At 44.4% G+C, this 14,874-nt stretch overlaps 1 pseudogene; it reads left to right on the top strand.

The window, feature by feature from the left end:
* The first annotated feature begins 9,389 nt into the window (after nucleotides 1–9,389).
* Nucleotides 9,390–12,612, top strand: LOC125412666 (E3 ubiquitin-protein ligase RBBP6 pseudogene; annotated as a pseudogene).
* The last annotated feature ends 2,262 nt before the right edge of the window (nucleotides 12,613–14,874 follow it).

Raw genomic sequence — 14,874 nt, 5'->3', positions numbered from 1 at the left:
TGCTATTGTCTGTGATGATTTTCTCCAGGCTTACATCTGTGAGGCTCATCTTTACAGCAGCCACTGCCAAGGGAAGAACTTCAGCTTGGATGCACCCCGGCGCCACCGGCTAGCTGCAGGAGCTCCCCAGTTGCCTATCAGATAGCATCTGGAACTCAAGAACAGTGAAGAATTCTGAGATGAGTAACTGAATTTCAGAAGAATATACATGCTATAATAGAGTCGTGTAGAAAGTCACAGAAGTGCCAAATAGGAAGGAAAAATGAACTCTGGAAGATGGTGGAGGTTATGGAGGAGTTTTTGTAGTTGTCTTTTAATAAACTTATTTTTTAAAAAGATATGTCCAGACAAAGTTATTATTGAAAATATAAAATAGGATTCCCCCTGACATAACCCACTTTGTAAGGCTGAGGCCAGAGCAGGCAAAGGCATTTTAAACAGTGAGGATAATATTTGAAAGGAAAGATGTAGCTGGGCTTGTGGTGCATACTTTTAGTCTCAGAACTCAGGTGAACTCAGAACTCTGTGAGTTCAAGGCCAGCCTGAAGGCCAAGTCAAGGACAACCAGAGCTACATAGTGAGATCCTGTCTCAAGAGAGAGAGAGAGAGAGAGAGAGAGAGAGAGAGAGAGAGAGAGAGAGAGAGAAAGAGAGGAGGGAGGGAAGGAAGGAAGGGATTTGTCCCAGTATACCATGTGCAGATAATTTCTCATAAATTGGCATTCTAGAAGCACATTGTGTGTATGTGTGTGTGTGTGTGTGTGTGTGTGTGTGTGTGTGTGTGTGTGTATGTGTTAGTGGGGTGGGTACACATGTGAGAAGTCATAGAACATGAGGCTCTAGGTTTTCCGTGCATCAAGAGCTGGCACTGTCTATGTAGTCAGTTGGGGGGCTATCAAAGAAGGAGCATGGCTCTATAATAATTGTGCTTTCTGAAATTGTGTGTTGGAGTAGTTTCTGTCCTGCCCAGTACCACAGCCATTCAGTCCCAAAGAAACACACACAGCTCTCCATTAATTGTAAACTGATTGTCCCGTGAGCTCAGGCTTTTCTCATATAACTTACATTAGCCCATAATTCTTGTCTGTGTTAGTCATGTGGCTTGGTAACTTTTATCAGAGAGGCAGTCTCATCTTGCTTCCTCTGTGTCTGGGTGATGACTGCAGACTGAACCTTTTCTCTTCCCAGAATTCTCCTGTTCTGGTCATCCCACCTATACTTCCTGCCTGGCTCTCGGCCAACCAGCATTTTATTAAACCAATAAAACAGACAAATCTTTACAGGGTACAAGACAATGGCACTCCCACCCTTTCTTTTTTTCTCTTTTCAAAACAAAAACTCTGAATCTCATCTCCTTTGTTTAGTTTTCTTCCTGACCATTATCCATAACAACTTGTAACCAATACTCTGAACAAAGACAAACATCTATAATCCATTTTTTGCGGATGTGGGAGTAGTTTTCCAGGATACTTCTTGATGACTGGGGGTGCTGATAATCTTATGTGAACCTAAAGAAAATTTAGGATTATGGTCAAGTACTGACTGGAATATTCTGTGAGGCTTGACCATCTCAGCTAACAGTCTTGAGGCTGTCCTGGATGTAGAAGTCAGAGGATACTCCAGCAGAGGTCCTCTGAAATGTTGGATCATCTGGGCCATCCACTCCTATTGGAGATTCTTCAGGGGGTTTTCCTTGATTAAACCTGATTTTTTCTTAATTCAGAATGAATCCATAGCTTCTAATTTTTTTTGGAAACAAAAGCAAAACCTTTTCTCCAAAGTAATGTTATCTTTTGACTTAAATTTTGAAGTCAAGGCATTTTTTAAAACATATATGCTGTATTAATCCAGCAGCATTTGTAATCAAATGTCTTTTAGCAGCTGTTGTTCCTTCCTCAGCCATCAAACCATTTAAAGACAACACAATAACATACATTATCTAGAGTCTCTGTGTGTTTTTCATCTTTATGTGGTTTTATTTTAAACTCTATTTCTTTTATTCTTATTTTTATTTATTTATTTATTTATTTATTTATTTTTTGAGAACAGGGTTTCTCTGTGTATCTTTGGCTGTCCTGGAACTCACAGAGATCTGCCTGCCTCTGCCTCCCATGTGCTAGGATTAAAGGTGTGTGCCACCACACCTTGAACTCACAGAGATCCACCTGCCTCTGCCTTTCAAGTGTTGGGATTAAAGATGTGTGCCCTTTAATACACCCAACTATTCTCTTTTTTTTTAAAAGAACTTTATCCTTTTTCTTTTCTCTCCCAAGCCAAAATATATTTTTAAACACACTCTAAACCATTTAGAGGTTTTTTTCATCTGAACCTATCTCTACTGTATGTCTCTCTTTTTCTGACCACATGAGTCTTTAATTTGCTTAGCAGTATGGCTAGAATTAAAGTCAGGGCTTTGATGGTTGAATCCACCCCATTCTTTAGCTTTCTGAGAGTCTAGCCTCATGGTGGAGGTACTGATCAGAACCGTGTTTATTGCCAGAACTCAATGGAGTTTCAAGGTCTCTGCCACCACCAAGAAGCATGCTGTCTGCTATTCATCAACACCATTTAAATGTTTGGTAGTGGGGCCTCTTAAAAGAGCTGCAAGGTTTTTGCAGCTAAAGCTGAGTCAGGAAGCCTCTCTTAAATGAGACGTGCTTATCTCTAGCAAACAGAGCTCACCTGAGAAAATGCTGCTGCCAAGAAGCCATGTTTAACTCTGTTGTTTTTGTGTTTAGAATTCCTTCCTAAACTCTCTCAGGTTTTAAGTGGATTTATTTGTCCATGTTGGTGCCATTTGTTGACTGAGGTTTCTGTCCTTCCTAATCCCAGAGTTGTTCAGTCCCAAAGAAACACACAGAGTTCTACATTAATTATAAACTGGTTGGTCTATTAACTCAGGCTTCTTATTAACTTTTATAACTTACATTAACCCATAATTCTTGTCTGTGGTAGCCACATGGCTTGGTCCCTTTTATCAGCGAGGCATCCTTATCTTACTTACTCTGTATCTGGATAACGACTTCAGACTGAGCCTCTTCCCAGAATAATCTTGTTCTGGTCGCCTCGCCTCTACTTCCTGCCTGGTTACTGGCCAATCAGCGTTTTATTAAAACCATACAAGACCATGGTCCTACTCACGAGGGTAGTTCAGGTGCTTTGATCATGTGCTCTGCTCCAGCTTCTGGCGTGGTCTCTTGCCCTTCAGCCTCTGCCATGACTGTTGTGGCTGACTTGGATATATTTTAGGTTTGCTACTTCATTCTCACGTTGTTAATGACACCATTTTACACTGAGCATATGATTTGCCTTTTACCAGCTGGTGCTGTATTCAGATGAGGAAGCCTCCATCCCCCAAAATGCAGTTCTTTTATCATATGCCACCAAATGAAGTGCGCGTGCATGTGTGTGCGCATGTGTGCGTGTGTGTATATATAAGAATATACTCATGTGATAGGTCCTGTTGATTTTACAATTTGTTCTAGCCTTGGCCAAAAGACAGTGTGAGGTATAAGTCAAAGCCCTGCTGGGAGGCAGACACACAGTCAGTACTCAATGCCCAGAGTCTTGCCCTCTAACAGTATCCCTGACTTCAACTAGCAGCCTTTTACCACATAAGATAACTTCTGTCTCTGCCTTTGTTTTAGCTCTTCATGGAGTTAGGAGTTGGAGAACAACCCTCTCCCTGCCCTTGGCCAGGAGTCTTTTCCCTAAAAATATCCCGCCTCAATGACTCCTCTTCGGATTGTTGCCTTTTCACAGAGTTTTCACTGCAGACCTTATAGTCATTGATTCAGAGGTGGGTTCAGGGCCGTCACGGGGTCAGAATGTTCTAATTTGATAGTAAGGATGAGGCCTGAGAGGTGGCGTGGCAGAATCCTCCGTTTTACCAATGAAAATGTGAGACCAGAGAGGGTCAGGGCACCTGCTTCCTCTTCGTTTGAGAGCCCCTCCTGTCAGAGGAGCTACCTGGAAGCCACCGCTCTGGTGCTTGGGAAGGGGAGTGGCCTGGTCGCGCTCAGAAAACAGATTCTGCCTTTCTCAAGATCGGAGAAACCACCGGCCTGTCTACGAGGTGGATTATTATTTTTCACCACTTTTCCATGGCTTCCTCTGGCTCACAGGCTCCTCCAAGACCCACCTGTTTCCTTTGAGGAGCAGGATTTCCCAAGCAAACACAGCCATGTTGTTGTTCTCTCAACAGCTCTGCTGTGCGGGGAACGAGGGCTCCACACTTGATGAGCCCAGGGACTCCAGTGCCGAGCCTCTGATATATAGTACAGGGACTGCAGGGCATCTGAGTTGTAACAAGAACAAGATGAGCTTGTGGCCTCGGGCTCCTAACCTGCTCCTCAACCCACACTTCAAAGAAAGTTATTACACAGGCGTTAGACTAAATCAAACCAAACTGCAATGTTTGCGCTCTGTGGCCCATTTTCAGATCTCGGCGCATCTCCCCATGAGTCCCTCAGAAACCCAGTCAGGAACCAAACAAAGCGACCCCAATGATAATTTAGTTGTAAGTCTTTAAAAAATGAGCCCGGCTGATTTATTTTGAAATTTCAGTTAAGCACGATGTCAAGAAAATCTCGGCGGCTATTTGTCATGTTTCTCCTCTTAGCGTAGTCCGAACAGGCGGAATAAAATTAGAAGCCGGCTGCTCATAGGCTCCCGCTCTTGTTGTAGGCTTTGACTTTACTACTAGGATAGCCAAGATGCTTTGATGACAGTCTTCTGCCGGAACACTTGTCATAGCAAGGAAGACCTTTCTTCTGCCACCGGCTCCTTTTATGAGCCTTGTTATACAGCTGCAGGAGGGAACGCGATGGATCATCTAATAGATATATATTTCACGTTGGCTAGACCTACCACTCTCGTTTTTTTTTTTTTTTCATACCATAACCTGAAAAGCATAAAAAATCAGATTTTTCTTTTGTAGCTTTGAATAATGGAAAGTTCAGCTTTTTGACTTTCAAAAGAAATAAAGCTTATATTTACTGCTCTCTACTAGTATGTTTTAGAGTGTTTTATATTTGTTCGTGTGTGCACATGCGTGTGTGTGAGAGTGCAAAAGCTATGACACATTGTCGCCTATCGTGTGAGCTCTTAGGCTGGAACCCAAGTCACCAGGCTTGGCGACAGCTATATTTATACAGAGTCATCTCTTTGGCCCCTCTTAAGTGTATTTTATAGGACACTTTAGACATCTTTGTGTGGTAGATGTGGCAACTTTCCTTAATCTAATAATTGAACCATTAAAGCCAATCTCCCAGGCCGTTCCACATACATTTCTTGTGTTTCAGAAATCTTTTAGTTCCAACTATGGGTCATTGCAGTCTCATGATCATCTAGGGTCAGTTCTGGGAGACACCACCAAGGTATGTGAAGAAGGATGCTGGGATTCTCAGGACAAGTCAAATCTTCCCTGGTTGCTTAAGGCCAAGGCTAAAACTATGGCTTTCTGCTTATAGACCTTAAGAAGCTCCTCTCTTGTAAGAATGGGCAATACAGAGCCCTGCAGTGGTTCATATCTTTAATCTCAGCACCCAGGAGGCAGAGGCAGGCAGATCTTTGTGAATTTGAGGCCAGCCTGGTCTACAGAGCTAGTTTCAGGACAGCCATGGCTACACAGAGAAACCCTGTCTTGGGGAGGGGGGAAGGGGGAAGAACATGTAAAATAAGGGGTGGGTGGGGGGAGGAGTTACAGATAAATTAAAGCCAAAGAATTTTGCATTGGCAGAGATAAAAATGAACTTTTCATTCTGCACGTAGTTGATTATTTTTGACAAATGTATACAGTTGTGTAAATCACTATTGCATTCAAGTTACAGAGTATTGCCACGCCTGAAGAAGTTCCCCATGCCTCCTTCTGCTCTTCAACTGGACATTGGGGGTTCAGTCCATTGCTCTGATGAGGGTCTCTGTCTCTATCTCTATCCGTCGCCAGACGAAGATTCTATGGTGATATTCGAGATAATCATCAGTGTGATAGTGGGGCAAGGCCAGTTCAGCACCCTCTCCTCTGCTGCCCAAGGACCTAGCTGGGGACATCCCTATGGACACCTGGGATCCCCTCTAGAGACAAGTAAGTCTCTTGCCAACCCTAAAATGGCTCCCTTAAAGTAGGTAGCTTCTTCCTTGCTCCTATATCTGCCCTTTCACCATCTCCACCCTCCCACTCCCCCAAGCACTCTCCAGTCTTTTTCTTTTCCCTTCTCTCTCCCCCTCCCCTTCCCCCACCCCCACCCCACCCCCATGCTCCCAACTTTTGCCCAGCAATCTTGTTTGCTTCCAATTTCCAAGACTCTCTGAATGTGGCTGACAATGGAGGCTGAGAAGCCATTGATAAAGGCACTGGGACTTGTTTCTACTGCATGTACTGGCTTTTCAGGACCCTAGTCTATTTGGATGCACAGCTTCCTAGGCCTGATGGAGGGAGGAGGGCCTCGGACTTCCCACAGGGCAGGCTACCCTGCCCTCTCTTAAGGAGAGAGGGGGAGGGAGAAGGGTGAGTGGGGGAGCGGGAGGGGAATGGGAGGAGGGAAGGAAGTGTAAATTTTTGAATGGAAAAATAAATAAATAAAAATAATAAAAAAAGAAGCTCCCCATGCTTTGCGGCAGTCATTGGCATCAGTCGTAGTAGTAAGTGTCGCCAGGAGCAGCTGGCAAACGGGGTGAACGGCTGGACAGAGCATGGCTTGTCTAAGGAACTAACAGCTATGGAACGTTACCTAGATGCCTTATGCAAGGATGAAGTCATTGGTTTATTCAGCCCTCTCGACTCTTTGGAGTCTTCCATTCTACAGAAAAGGTAACTACAGCCCAGGGAATTTCAGTAGGGAGCCCCAGGGTCGCATCCATTCAGCTTGTGTTTCCCACAGCATTGCTTTCTACAGCCAACGTTCAGAGGAAAAAAAAATACAGAAAGAAAGACAGAAGCTACGTATGCAAGACCAGGTGCTGTATGATTCTAGTTATTTGAAGTCCTAGAAAAGATAAGCTAGTGGTCAAAGGCTGGTACCTTGGGCAGGGAAGGGGTTCACTAGGAGAGGCTTTTAGGATTATGGTTAGAGCATATTGACCAGAATGGTAATTCCTCGGCTGTGTACATTTGCCAAAACTCATCAACCTGTGTGCTTAAAACTGAACATTAGATATAAACTATAATTCAGAAATGCCATTTTTAAAAGAGAGTATTAGAGGAAGACAATGTGGAAAGACTTGGCAGACATTCCTTTGTTCACAACTCCAAACAGGAGCAGTGAGGTGGCTCAGTGGGCAAGGGTGCTTGCTGAGCAAGCCTGACAGCGTGATCACCAGAAGTCATGTGAAAGGTGAGAACTACCTCCTAAGGGTTGTCCTATGACTGCTATGTGGGCGCTCGCACACGCATGTGCACACACGCGCGCGCGCACACACACACACACACACACACACACACACATAACAATCGTTTAAAAGTTACAATGTCATTATCATGTTCAGAAATATAGCTATTGTTTCCAGGGATATAGTGCAGGGATATTTTCATGTAGCTTATGCACTGAGAAAATTTTAAATCTGGCCGAAGATACGTTAGTGGCCACTGTGACTTTGAAACTGAACCAGTAAACTCGATTTTCAGGCACTGAATGACCATTTTAAATATGCGTGTTTCTAAATCCATTGCAAATGACTGCTGACTGAGGATCTGATTACGCACGGTCCAGAAAGAGCCTGCAAGAAGGACTGTTTACTAACATTTCAATTTCTATGGCTCATTTGTTAGACTTAGAATAAAAGGGTGAGAGGGCTGTTTGGGATTGTCTTTAACCTTGATGATATTTCCACTGAAGCAGCATAATGGTTCTTAATTGCTTAAGTGAGGAGAGCGTGTTGACGTGTCCTTCTTTGAGCTGAGAGCTTCGGGCCTAGACTATTATGCTAATTCAAGCATTATATACACCTAAGTATTTATGAGGCTGACACCGGTGATGTTGCAGGTAAAGGGCTGTGAAATGGTCTGTAAACAGAGAGAATTGATTTGAGGCCCAAAAGCAGTGCTGGTAAAAGTCACAGCCATTGAACAGCCAACCCTACAATTTCTATCCAGATTGTCAACCTAGGTCAGACGGTGTCAGCAAGGCTGTCGTTAGAGATCAGATGGGTGGCTAAATAATATATAAACCAACCACACAGGCACTTGGATGGTGACAGTCTAGTCCCATCTGGCGTGGCCAGGTGTAGATGCCTACATGCACATGAACTTTGGTTAGGGACGTTCCCCAGCGCTGTAGTCAGTGGATGTTAATGTGTTGGTTTCTGATGAGAGAAAGGCTTTTAGCCAAGCAGTAGTGTGCTTTATCCAGGGATTGTCCACGTAAAGAGACATGGGAAAAGCAAACATCAGAAACCCCAAAGAATAAAACAAGGATGGCCGTCTGATCTCAGTGCTAGATCTTCTGTATCCTTAGCATCTTTTGTGTTCCAGTCTTTTCAGTATTAGGATTGTACAAACAAGCCTCCAGATAATTATGCAAAAAAAAGAATGGTGGGCAGTAGGGTGTAGTGGTATTTTGTTTACGTTTTAACAAATAAAACCTGCCTGAAGATCACAGTGCAGAGTTAAGCCACTAGAGGCCAAGGAGTGGCTCACACCTTTAATCCCAGCAGAGGCAGAGGGATCTCTGTTAGTTAAAGGCTACGCTGGGGATTTCACGCCTTTAATCCTAGCATTTGAAAGGCAGAGGCAAAGGGATCTCTGTTAGTTCAAGGCCAACCTGGGGATTTCACGCTTTTAATCCCCACCCTGGGGATTTCACGCCTTTAATCCCCACCCTGGGGATTTCATGCCTTTAATCCCCACCCTGGGGATTTCACACCTTTAATCCCCGCCCTAGGGAGGCGGAGACAGGGAGTGGGTGGGCAAAGAGAGAGTATATAAGGCAGGAGGAGACAGGGGTTCATTGCAATCAGAAGTTTGGTGGAGACAGTTGCTGTCTGAGGATTGCTGCTCCAGTCAGAGGAGAAGTCTGAAGAGACGATCAGAGGACAGGATTGTTCCTTGGGTCTGAGCATCGGTAGAGGTAAATGTTCTCTCTACTGGCTGTCCACACTGCTTCTCTGGTCCTTTCACCCTCTAATGTCTGACTCCAGATTTCATTTATTAAAACCATCAGAATTCATATGTTTTATTAGTGTTGAGCTCTTGGATTGGTTAGCCGTTATGATTTAAACCTATTTCTATCAGGTAGAGTGGCGTTTGAGGATTCTTGGAGACAGGATCTTGCCCCATTTCGGTCTGAGGTAGAGCGTCTTTGAAGAGAGGAATTACATCAGAGCCCCGGGGCTAACTTCAGACCCTGTCGACTTGGTTCCCGAGGTGCCTAGCACACGGAATCCTCTGCCACAATGCCTTGTGTGCACTATAAATTTGCCTCTAAACTCAACTACGACATCATCATCTTCGATGGGCCCCATATCTCCGTCTGTGACTTAAAGAAGCAGATTATGGGGAAAGAAAAGCTGAAAGCTACCAAGAACGACCTGCAGATCACCAGCGAGCAGACGAAAGAAGAATATACCGACAATGCGCTAATCCCTAAATACTCATCTGTAATTGTGAGAAGAATTCCTACTGTGGGTGTTCAGTCCACGAGGAAGACGTCTGTGATACGTCAAGCTGCCAATCTGGCTGAAGCCAATGCTTCTGAGGAAGATAAAATTAAAGCAATGATGTTGCAATCTAGCCAGATGTACAACCCATTCAATTACGTGAAGAAATCGCTAGGTCCACCGACTCCGTTTCACGACCGTTTCCGTTCTGGTAAACCTGATCATTACAATAAGAATTGCTCAACAAACGGGGTTGAGAACTCATCTGGCCGCAGACTCAGAAAGAGCTCTGGGATTCCTCGAAGCTTCATGATGGAAGTGAAAGACCCTCACATGAAAGGGGTAATGCTTACGAACACCGGCAAATACGTAATCCCGATGATAGATGCAGAGGCCTATGCGATCGGGAAGAAAGAGAAGCCACCCTTCTTACCAGAGGAGCCATCTTCATCTTTAGAAGAAGACGATGCTGCCCCAGATGAGTTCTTGTGCCTCATCTGCAAGGACATCATGACTGACGCTGCTATCACCCCCTGCTGCGGAAACAGCTACTGTGACGAATGTATTAGGACAGCACTCCTGGAATCAGATACACATACGTGTCCAGCATGCCACCAGGACGATGTTTCTCCTGATTCTTTAGTTGCCAACAAGTCTTTACGGCAGGCCGTGAATAACTTCAAAAATGAAACGGACTATACGAAAAGTCTCCGGACACAGTCACCTCCACCGCCTCCCCCAGTAGCACCACCAAGATCTCAGAGCGAAATATCACAGAAGACTCAAGGCCCGTCACTACCGGCAACACCAGTCCTTGTGCCTGCTCCACCACCTCCTTTGGACCAGCCGCCTCCCCCAATATCACCACCAAGATCGCAGAGCGAAATATCACAGAAGACTCAAGGCCCGTCACTACCGGCAACACCAGTCCTTGTGCCTGCTCCACCACCTCCTTTGGACCAGCCGCCTCCCCATGCATGGCCTCTTCCTCCACACGTACCTCCCCCACAGTGCTCTCCTCAATTTCCTCCCGGCCAGCCCCCACCTGCAGGATACAGTGTCCCTCCTCCAGGGTTTCCACCAGCTCCTGCCAATCTCTATGGGGTGCCACCAGGAGTTCAGACTGCTCATTCAAATACCATCCCTACAACGCAAGCACTACCTTTGTCCAGGGAAGAATTCTATCGGGTGCAACGATGTCTAAGGGAAGAGGAAAAGAAAAAGTCCAAGCTAGAGTTGACAAATAATTTTGCTAAGGAATTGATGGGATACAAACAGATTCAAAAGGAGCATCGGCGCTCATTTTCCAGGTCTAAACGTCCCTATGGTGGTTCGTCATATTCAAGAAACTCATACACTTACTCAAAGTCAAGATCTTGCTCCACACGGTCCCGCTCTTACTCGCGATCCTTCAGCCGCTTGCACTCTTGCTCCTATTCACGCTCACCTCCGTACCCCAGGAGAGGCAGAGACAAGAGCCGTAAGGACGGTTCACGGTCCAGATCTCGTGGTTATCACCGATCTAGGTCAAGGTCACCTCTATATAGACATCATCATTCACGGTCAAGATCTCCTCAAGCATTTTGGGGACAGCCTCCCACTAAACGTAATGTACCTCGAGGAGAAACAGAACATGAGTATTTTAACAAAAACAGAGAAGTTCCATCCGCTGATGACACTAAAGGCTATCACGGATGGAGTGTTGACTTTAGAGACCCATTTGAGAAAGAACGCTACCGGGAATGGGAGAGGGAATACCAAGAGTGGTACGAACAGTACTACAAAGGATGTGCTCTGGGGGCTAACAGAGAGGACCTCTCCCCAGAGACACTCTTACCTCTTAATAGCAGAAATTCACCCTTCAGAGGAGGGGGCGGAGAAGACTATGCTGCTGGACAAAGTCATAGAAATAGAAATCTAGGTGGCGACTATCCAGAAAAGCTTTCAACAAGAGATCGTCACAATCAAAAAGATAACACCAAATCAGAAGAGAAGGAGAGTGATACCATCCCAGGAGACGATAAAGGAAACAAACATAAGAAACGCAGAAAACAAAGAAAGGGGGAGGAGAGGGAGAGCTCCCTGAACCCCGAACTGTTAGAAACGCCCAGGAAATCCAGGGAGCCATCAGGAGTTGATGACACTAAGACACTGATTGTTCTCCCAAGTAGAGATGATGCTACACCGGTTAGGGATGAGCCAATGGAGGTTGAATCTACCAGTTTCAAATCAGAGTCTGAAACAGACAAGGGAGAAAAAGATAAGCCAGAAGTTAAAAGTGACAAAACCAAACGGAAAAGTGTCAAAACCAAACGGAAAAGTGATGGGTCTGCTGCGGCCAAGAAGGAAAATCATTAAAACCATGGAGGAATATGATATTGATAATACAGCTCCTGTTGACGATGTTATAATTAGGGTCCAGTTTCGTTAGTTCAAATGGGATAAAGATGACTTTGCATCTGAAAAAGACATTAAATCCACACAACCTATGCAGAGTGTAGGGAAACCATCTAGTACTATGAAAAATGTTACTGTAATAGTCAAGGACACTGAGGAAGAATTGCAGTCAGAAAATTCAGAAGCTCACCAAGGAGGTGAGCCATGAAATGACACCACACACGGTCCAAAGCTCAAAGGCTCTGCGTCCAGTGAGAAGGGGGGAACCAAAGACCGGGACCACTCGGTATTAGAGAAGGAAATACCCAACAAGGGGAAGAGCAGTGCCCATCCAGAGAAGGAGAGCACCATGGACCGTCTGAATGGACAAGGAAATTGTAAGAACCTGTCTCAGTCTTTCAAAGAGACCAGGACTTCAGATAAGCGTGAATCCATTTGTGGTTCCTCAAATAAAGACTTCACTCCTGGTAGAGACAAGAAAATGAACTATGACAAAGGAGAATACTCCAGTTCCAAGTGAAGAGATGAGGGAAGTGAGCTAGCAAGAAGGAAGGACTCTCCTCCTCGGAGTAAAGACTCTTCATCTGGACAGAGAAGTAAACCCAGGGAGGAAATTGCCTAAAAATCACAAGAGGCATAAGAAGCATGCGGGTGCAGATGGGGACGCAGAGGAGAGCCAGAGAACGAGCAAGGACAAGGAGAAAGATGACCAAACAGTAAAATCTGTCACTGTGTGAAGGACGAATGTTTTAACTGACTTAATTGCTAAGTCATCTGTATTAAACTCGAATGTTTTAACTGACTTAATTGCTAAGTCATCTGTATTACATTCTGTTATGATGTAAAGAAATCCCAGCCTTGTAAATAATAAATTGAATATTCCGTGTTACACTTAAACTATTTGCTTCTTCATTACTGTTTTCTTTATTAATTAAATTAAAACCTTTACAAATTGAAGGTTTTGCTTTAATTTTAATCAGCTCAAGGGCTCAATAGTATTACATTTTCTAAAACTTTAACATGTGTGGTCACCTCTAGTATGGCATAATCGATAGTTACAAAAACATCTGTTTCAAAAAGCTGGCATGCTTTAAATGTCCATTTTGGAAAATGCTTAACTGTGCTCACGTGGCCTACTTTGGTGGTAAGCAAGAGAGGTTTCCCAGTTTCTTCAATGACCAGTTTGACATCAGGGTTTCTTTAAGCCTCTGGACACACAGACGTTTGTTTCAGAGTTCTTGTTATTTTATTCCTGTGTCGGCAGAAAAAGCCGGTAATAGGACTCAGACCACCTTTAGGATTATTTTGTTTCAATCCTTCCAGGGGCAAGGCTGATTTAACTCATTCTGAACAATAGTACAAAGATTATTCATTAAGGTATCCGAGGGCGTTCACAGTCTCTGAGTAACGCATAAGGGTCCCACATGTAAGGTTTCCAAGAGCGGTCAGTCCCAGAGAATAGCTGTAGAGATCTCATCTCTATGTGGATCAGTTCTGATAGGTTCATGGGAGTTGCTTGGAGGAAGTTACTCTAGGACTCTGGAGAGGCATTGTGTAGGATTAGCAGGGAAGCTGCTGTGCTCCATTAGCAATGCCTGCTGTAGTGAAGGAGTGAAAGCAGGGAACATTTCACTAGGGCACACCATTTGAAGTTAGTACATTGTGTGATCTTCCCTGGCAAAGTGGGACCAGTCTAGATCATTACGTCCCGGGTTCCATTTCTATTCCTGTTTTTCTGTCTCTGTCATCCCTCTCTGTCTCTTCCCCTCCCCTCTCCTTTCATCTCCCCCCTTCTCTCCTCCTCCTTTCCTAGGAAAAGAGAGAATGAGAGATCTTCCTGAGAATTATAAACAATTCCTTGACAAATATGCCAAGCAGTTGTTAAGTCCTGGGCACTTGCCAGGTATGTATGAAAAACAGGCTTAGGTGGGTTCTCTCATTTGTTCAAAATTCTTTTACTAAATTAGAATACGAAAACTCACTAAAATCAGCATACTAGCTATTGTTACCTTGCTTGACAATGCTGTATTTTAAATATAGATTTATTTGTGTTTCATTTTAAGTGTATGGGTGTTTGCCTGCATGTTTGTACAGGCATTCTGTGCATGACTGATACCTACAGAGGCCAGAAGAGGGTATTCAGTTACAGGTGGTTGGGGGCTGCTGTGTAGGTGCTAGAAAATGACCCAGGTCCTCGACAGGGCAGCAAACACTCTCAACCTCTGGACCGTCTCTCTGGCCTCACCTTGTTGTTTGTATATGCACGGGAATATGGTGATGTTTCATATTTTGTCAGTGTAATTTCTCACATTTGCTAATGATTACCAAGTGTCATTATATAGGGTCGTAACGCCTTATGCAGCATTTTGGAGAATACTGATAGGTACCATCTTTAAATCACTCTTTAGATTTAATTCTCACACACACCTGGAAAGATGGATATGAACGCCAGGGAAGGCTTTGGGGACCTAGAGAAGTTAGCTTGTTACTAAGGTTACAGGAATGCATACGACATCACTGTTGTCCCTGTTCTGTATGCTCTCTTGACCATTAAATGCTTTCTGTGTGGTACTGGGTATCAAATCCAGGACCTCGAAGAAGCCACAGCTGAACCCTGAGCTACAGACCAAGCCTCGCCCCCTTCTTTCACCTTTTATTTCAAGACAGGTCTTATAGTTTCCCAGGGGTCCTTGAACTTGTGATCCTTTCAGAGTAGTGGGAACGCGGTCGTGAGCCAGCAGGTCGGGCTTTCGCACGATTTTGACTGTTTGCTGAGTCCGACACTGTAGCAACTCAAGGACAAGGGAAGTATGTGGTTAAAAATCAAAAGGAAGTTTAGACTAACCCAGTGAATTAAAATGCATAATCACTTCCCTTCCTTGCC

Source organism: Myodes glareolus, chromosome 3, assembly GCF_982192425.1.
Source record: "Myodes glareolus chromosome 3, mMyoGla1.1, whole genome shotgun sequence".
Lineage (NCBI taxonomy): Eukaryota > Metazoa > Chordata > Mammalia > Rodentia > Cricetidae > Myodes > Myodes glareolus.
Note: the sequence above shows the minus strand (reverse complement) of the source record. Positions and strands in the feature narration are given on the sequence as shown.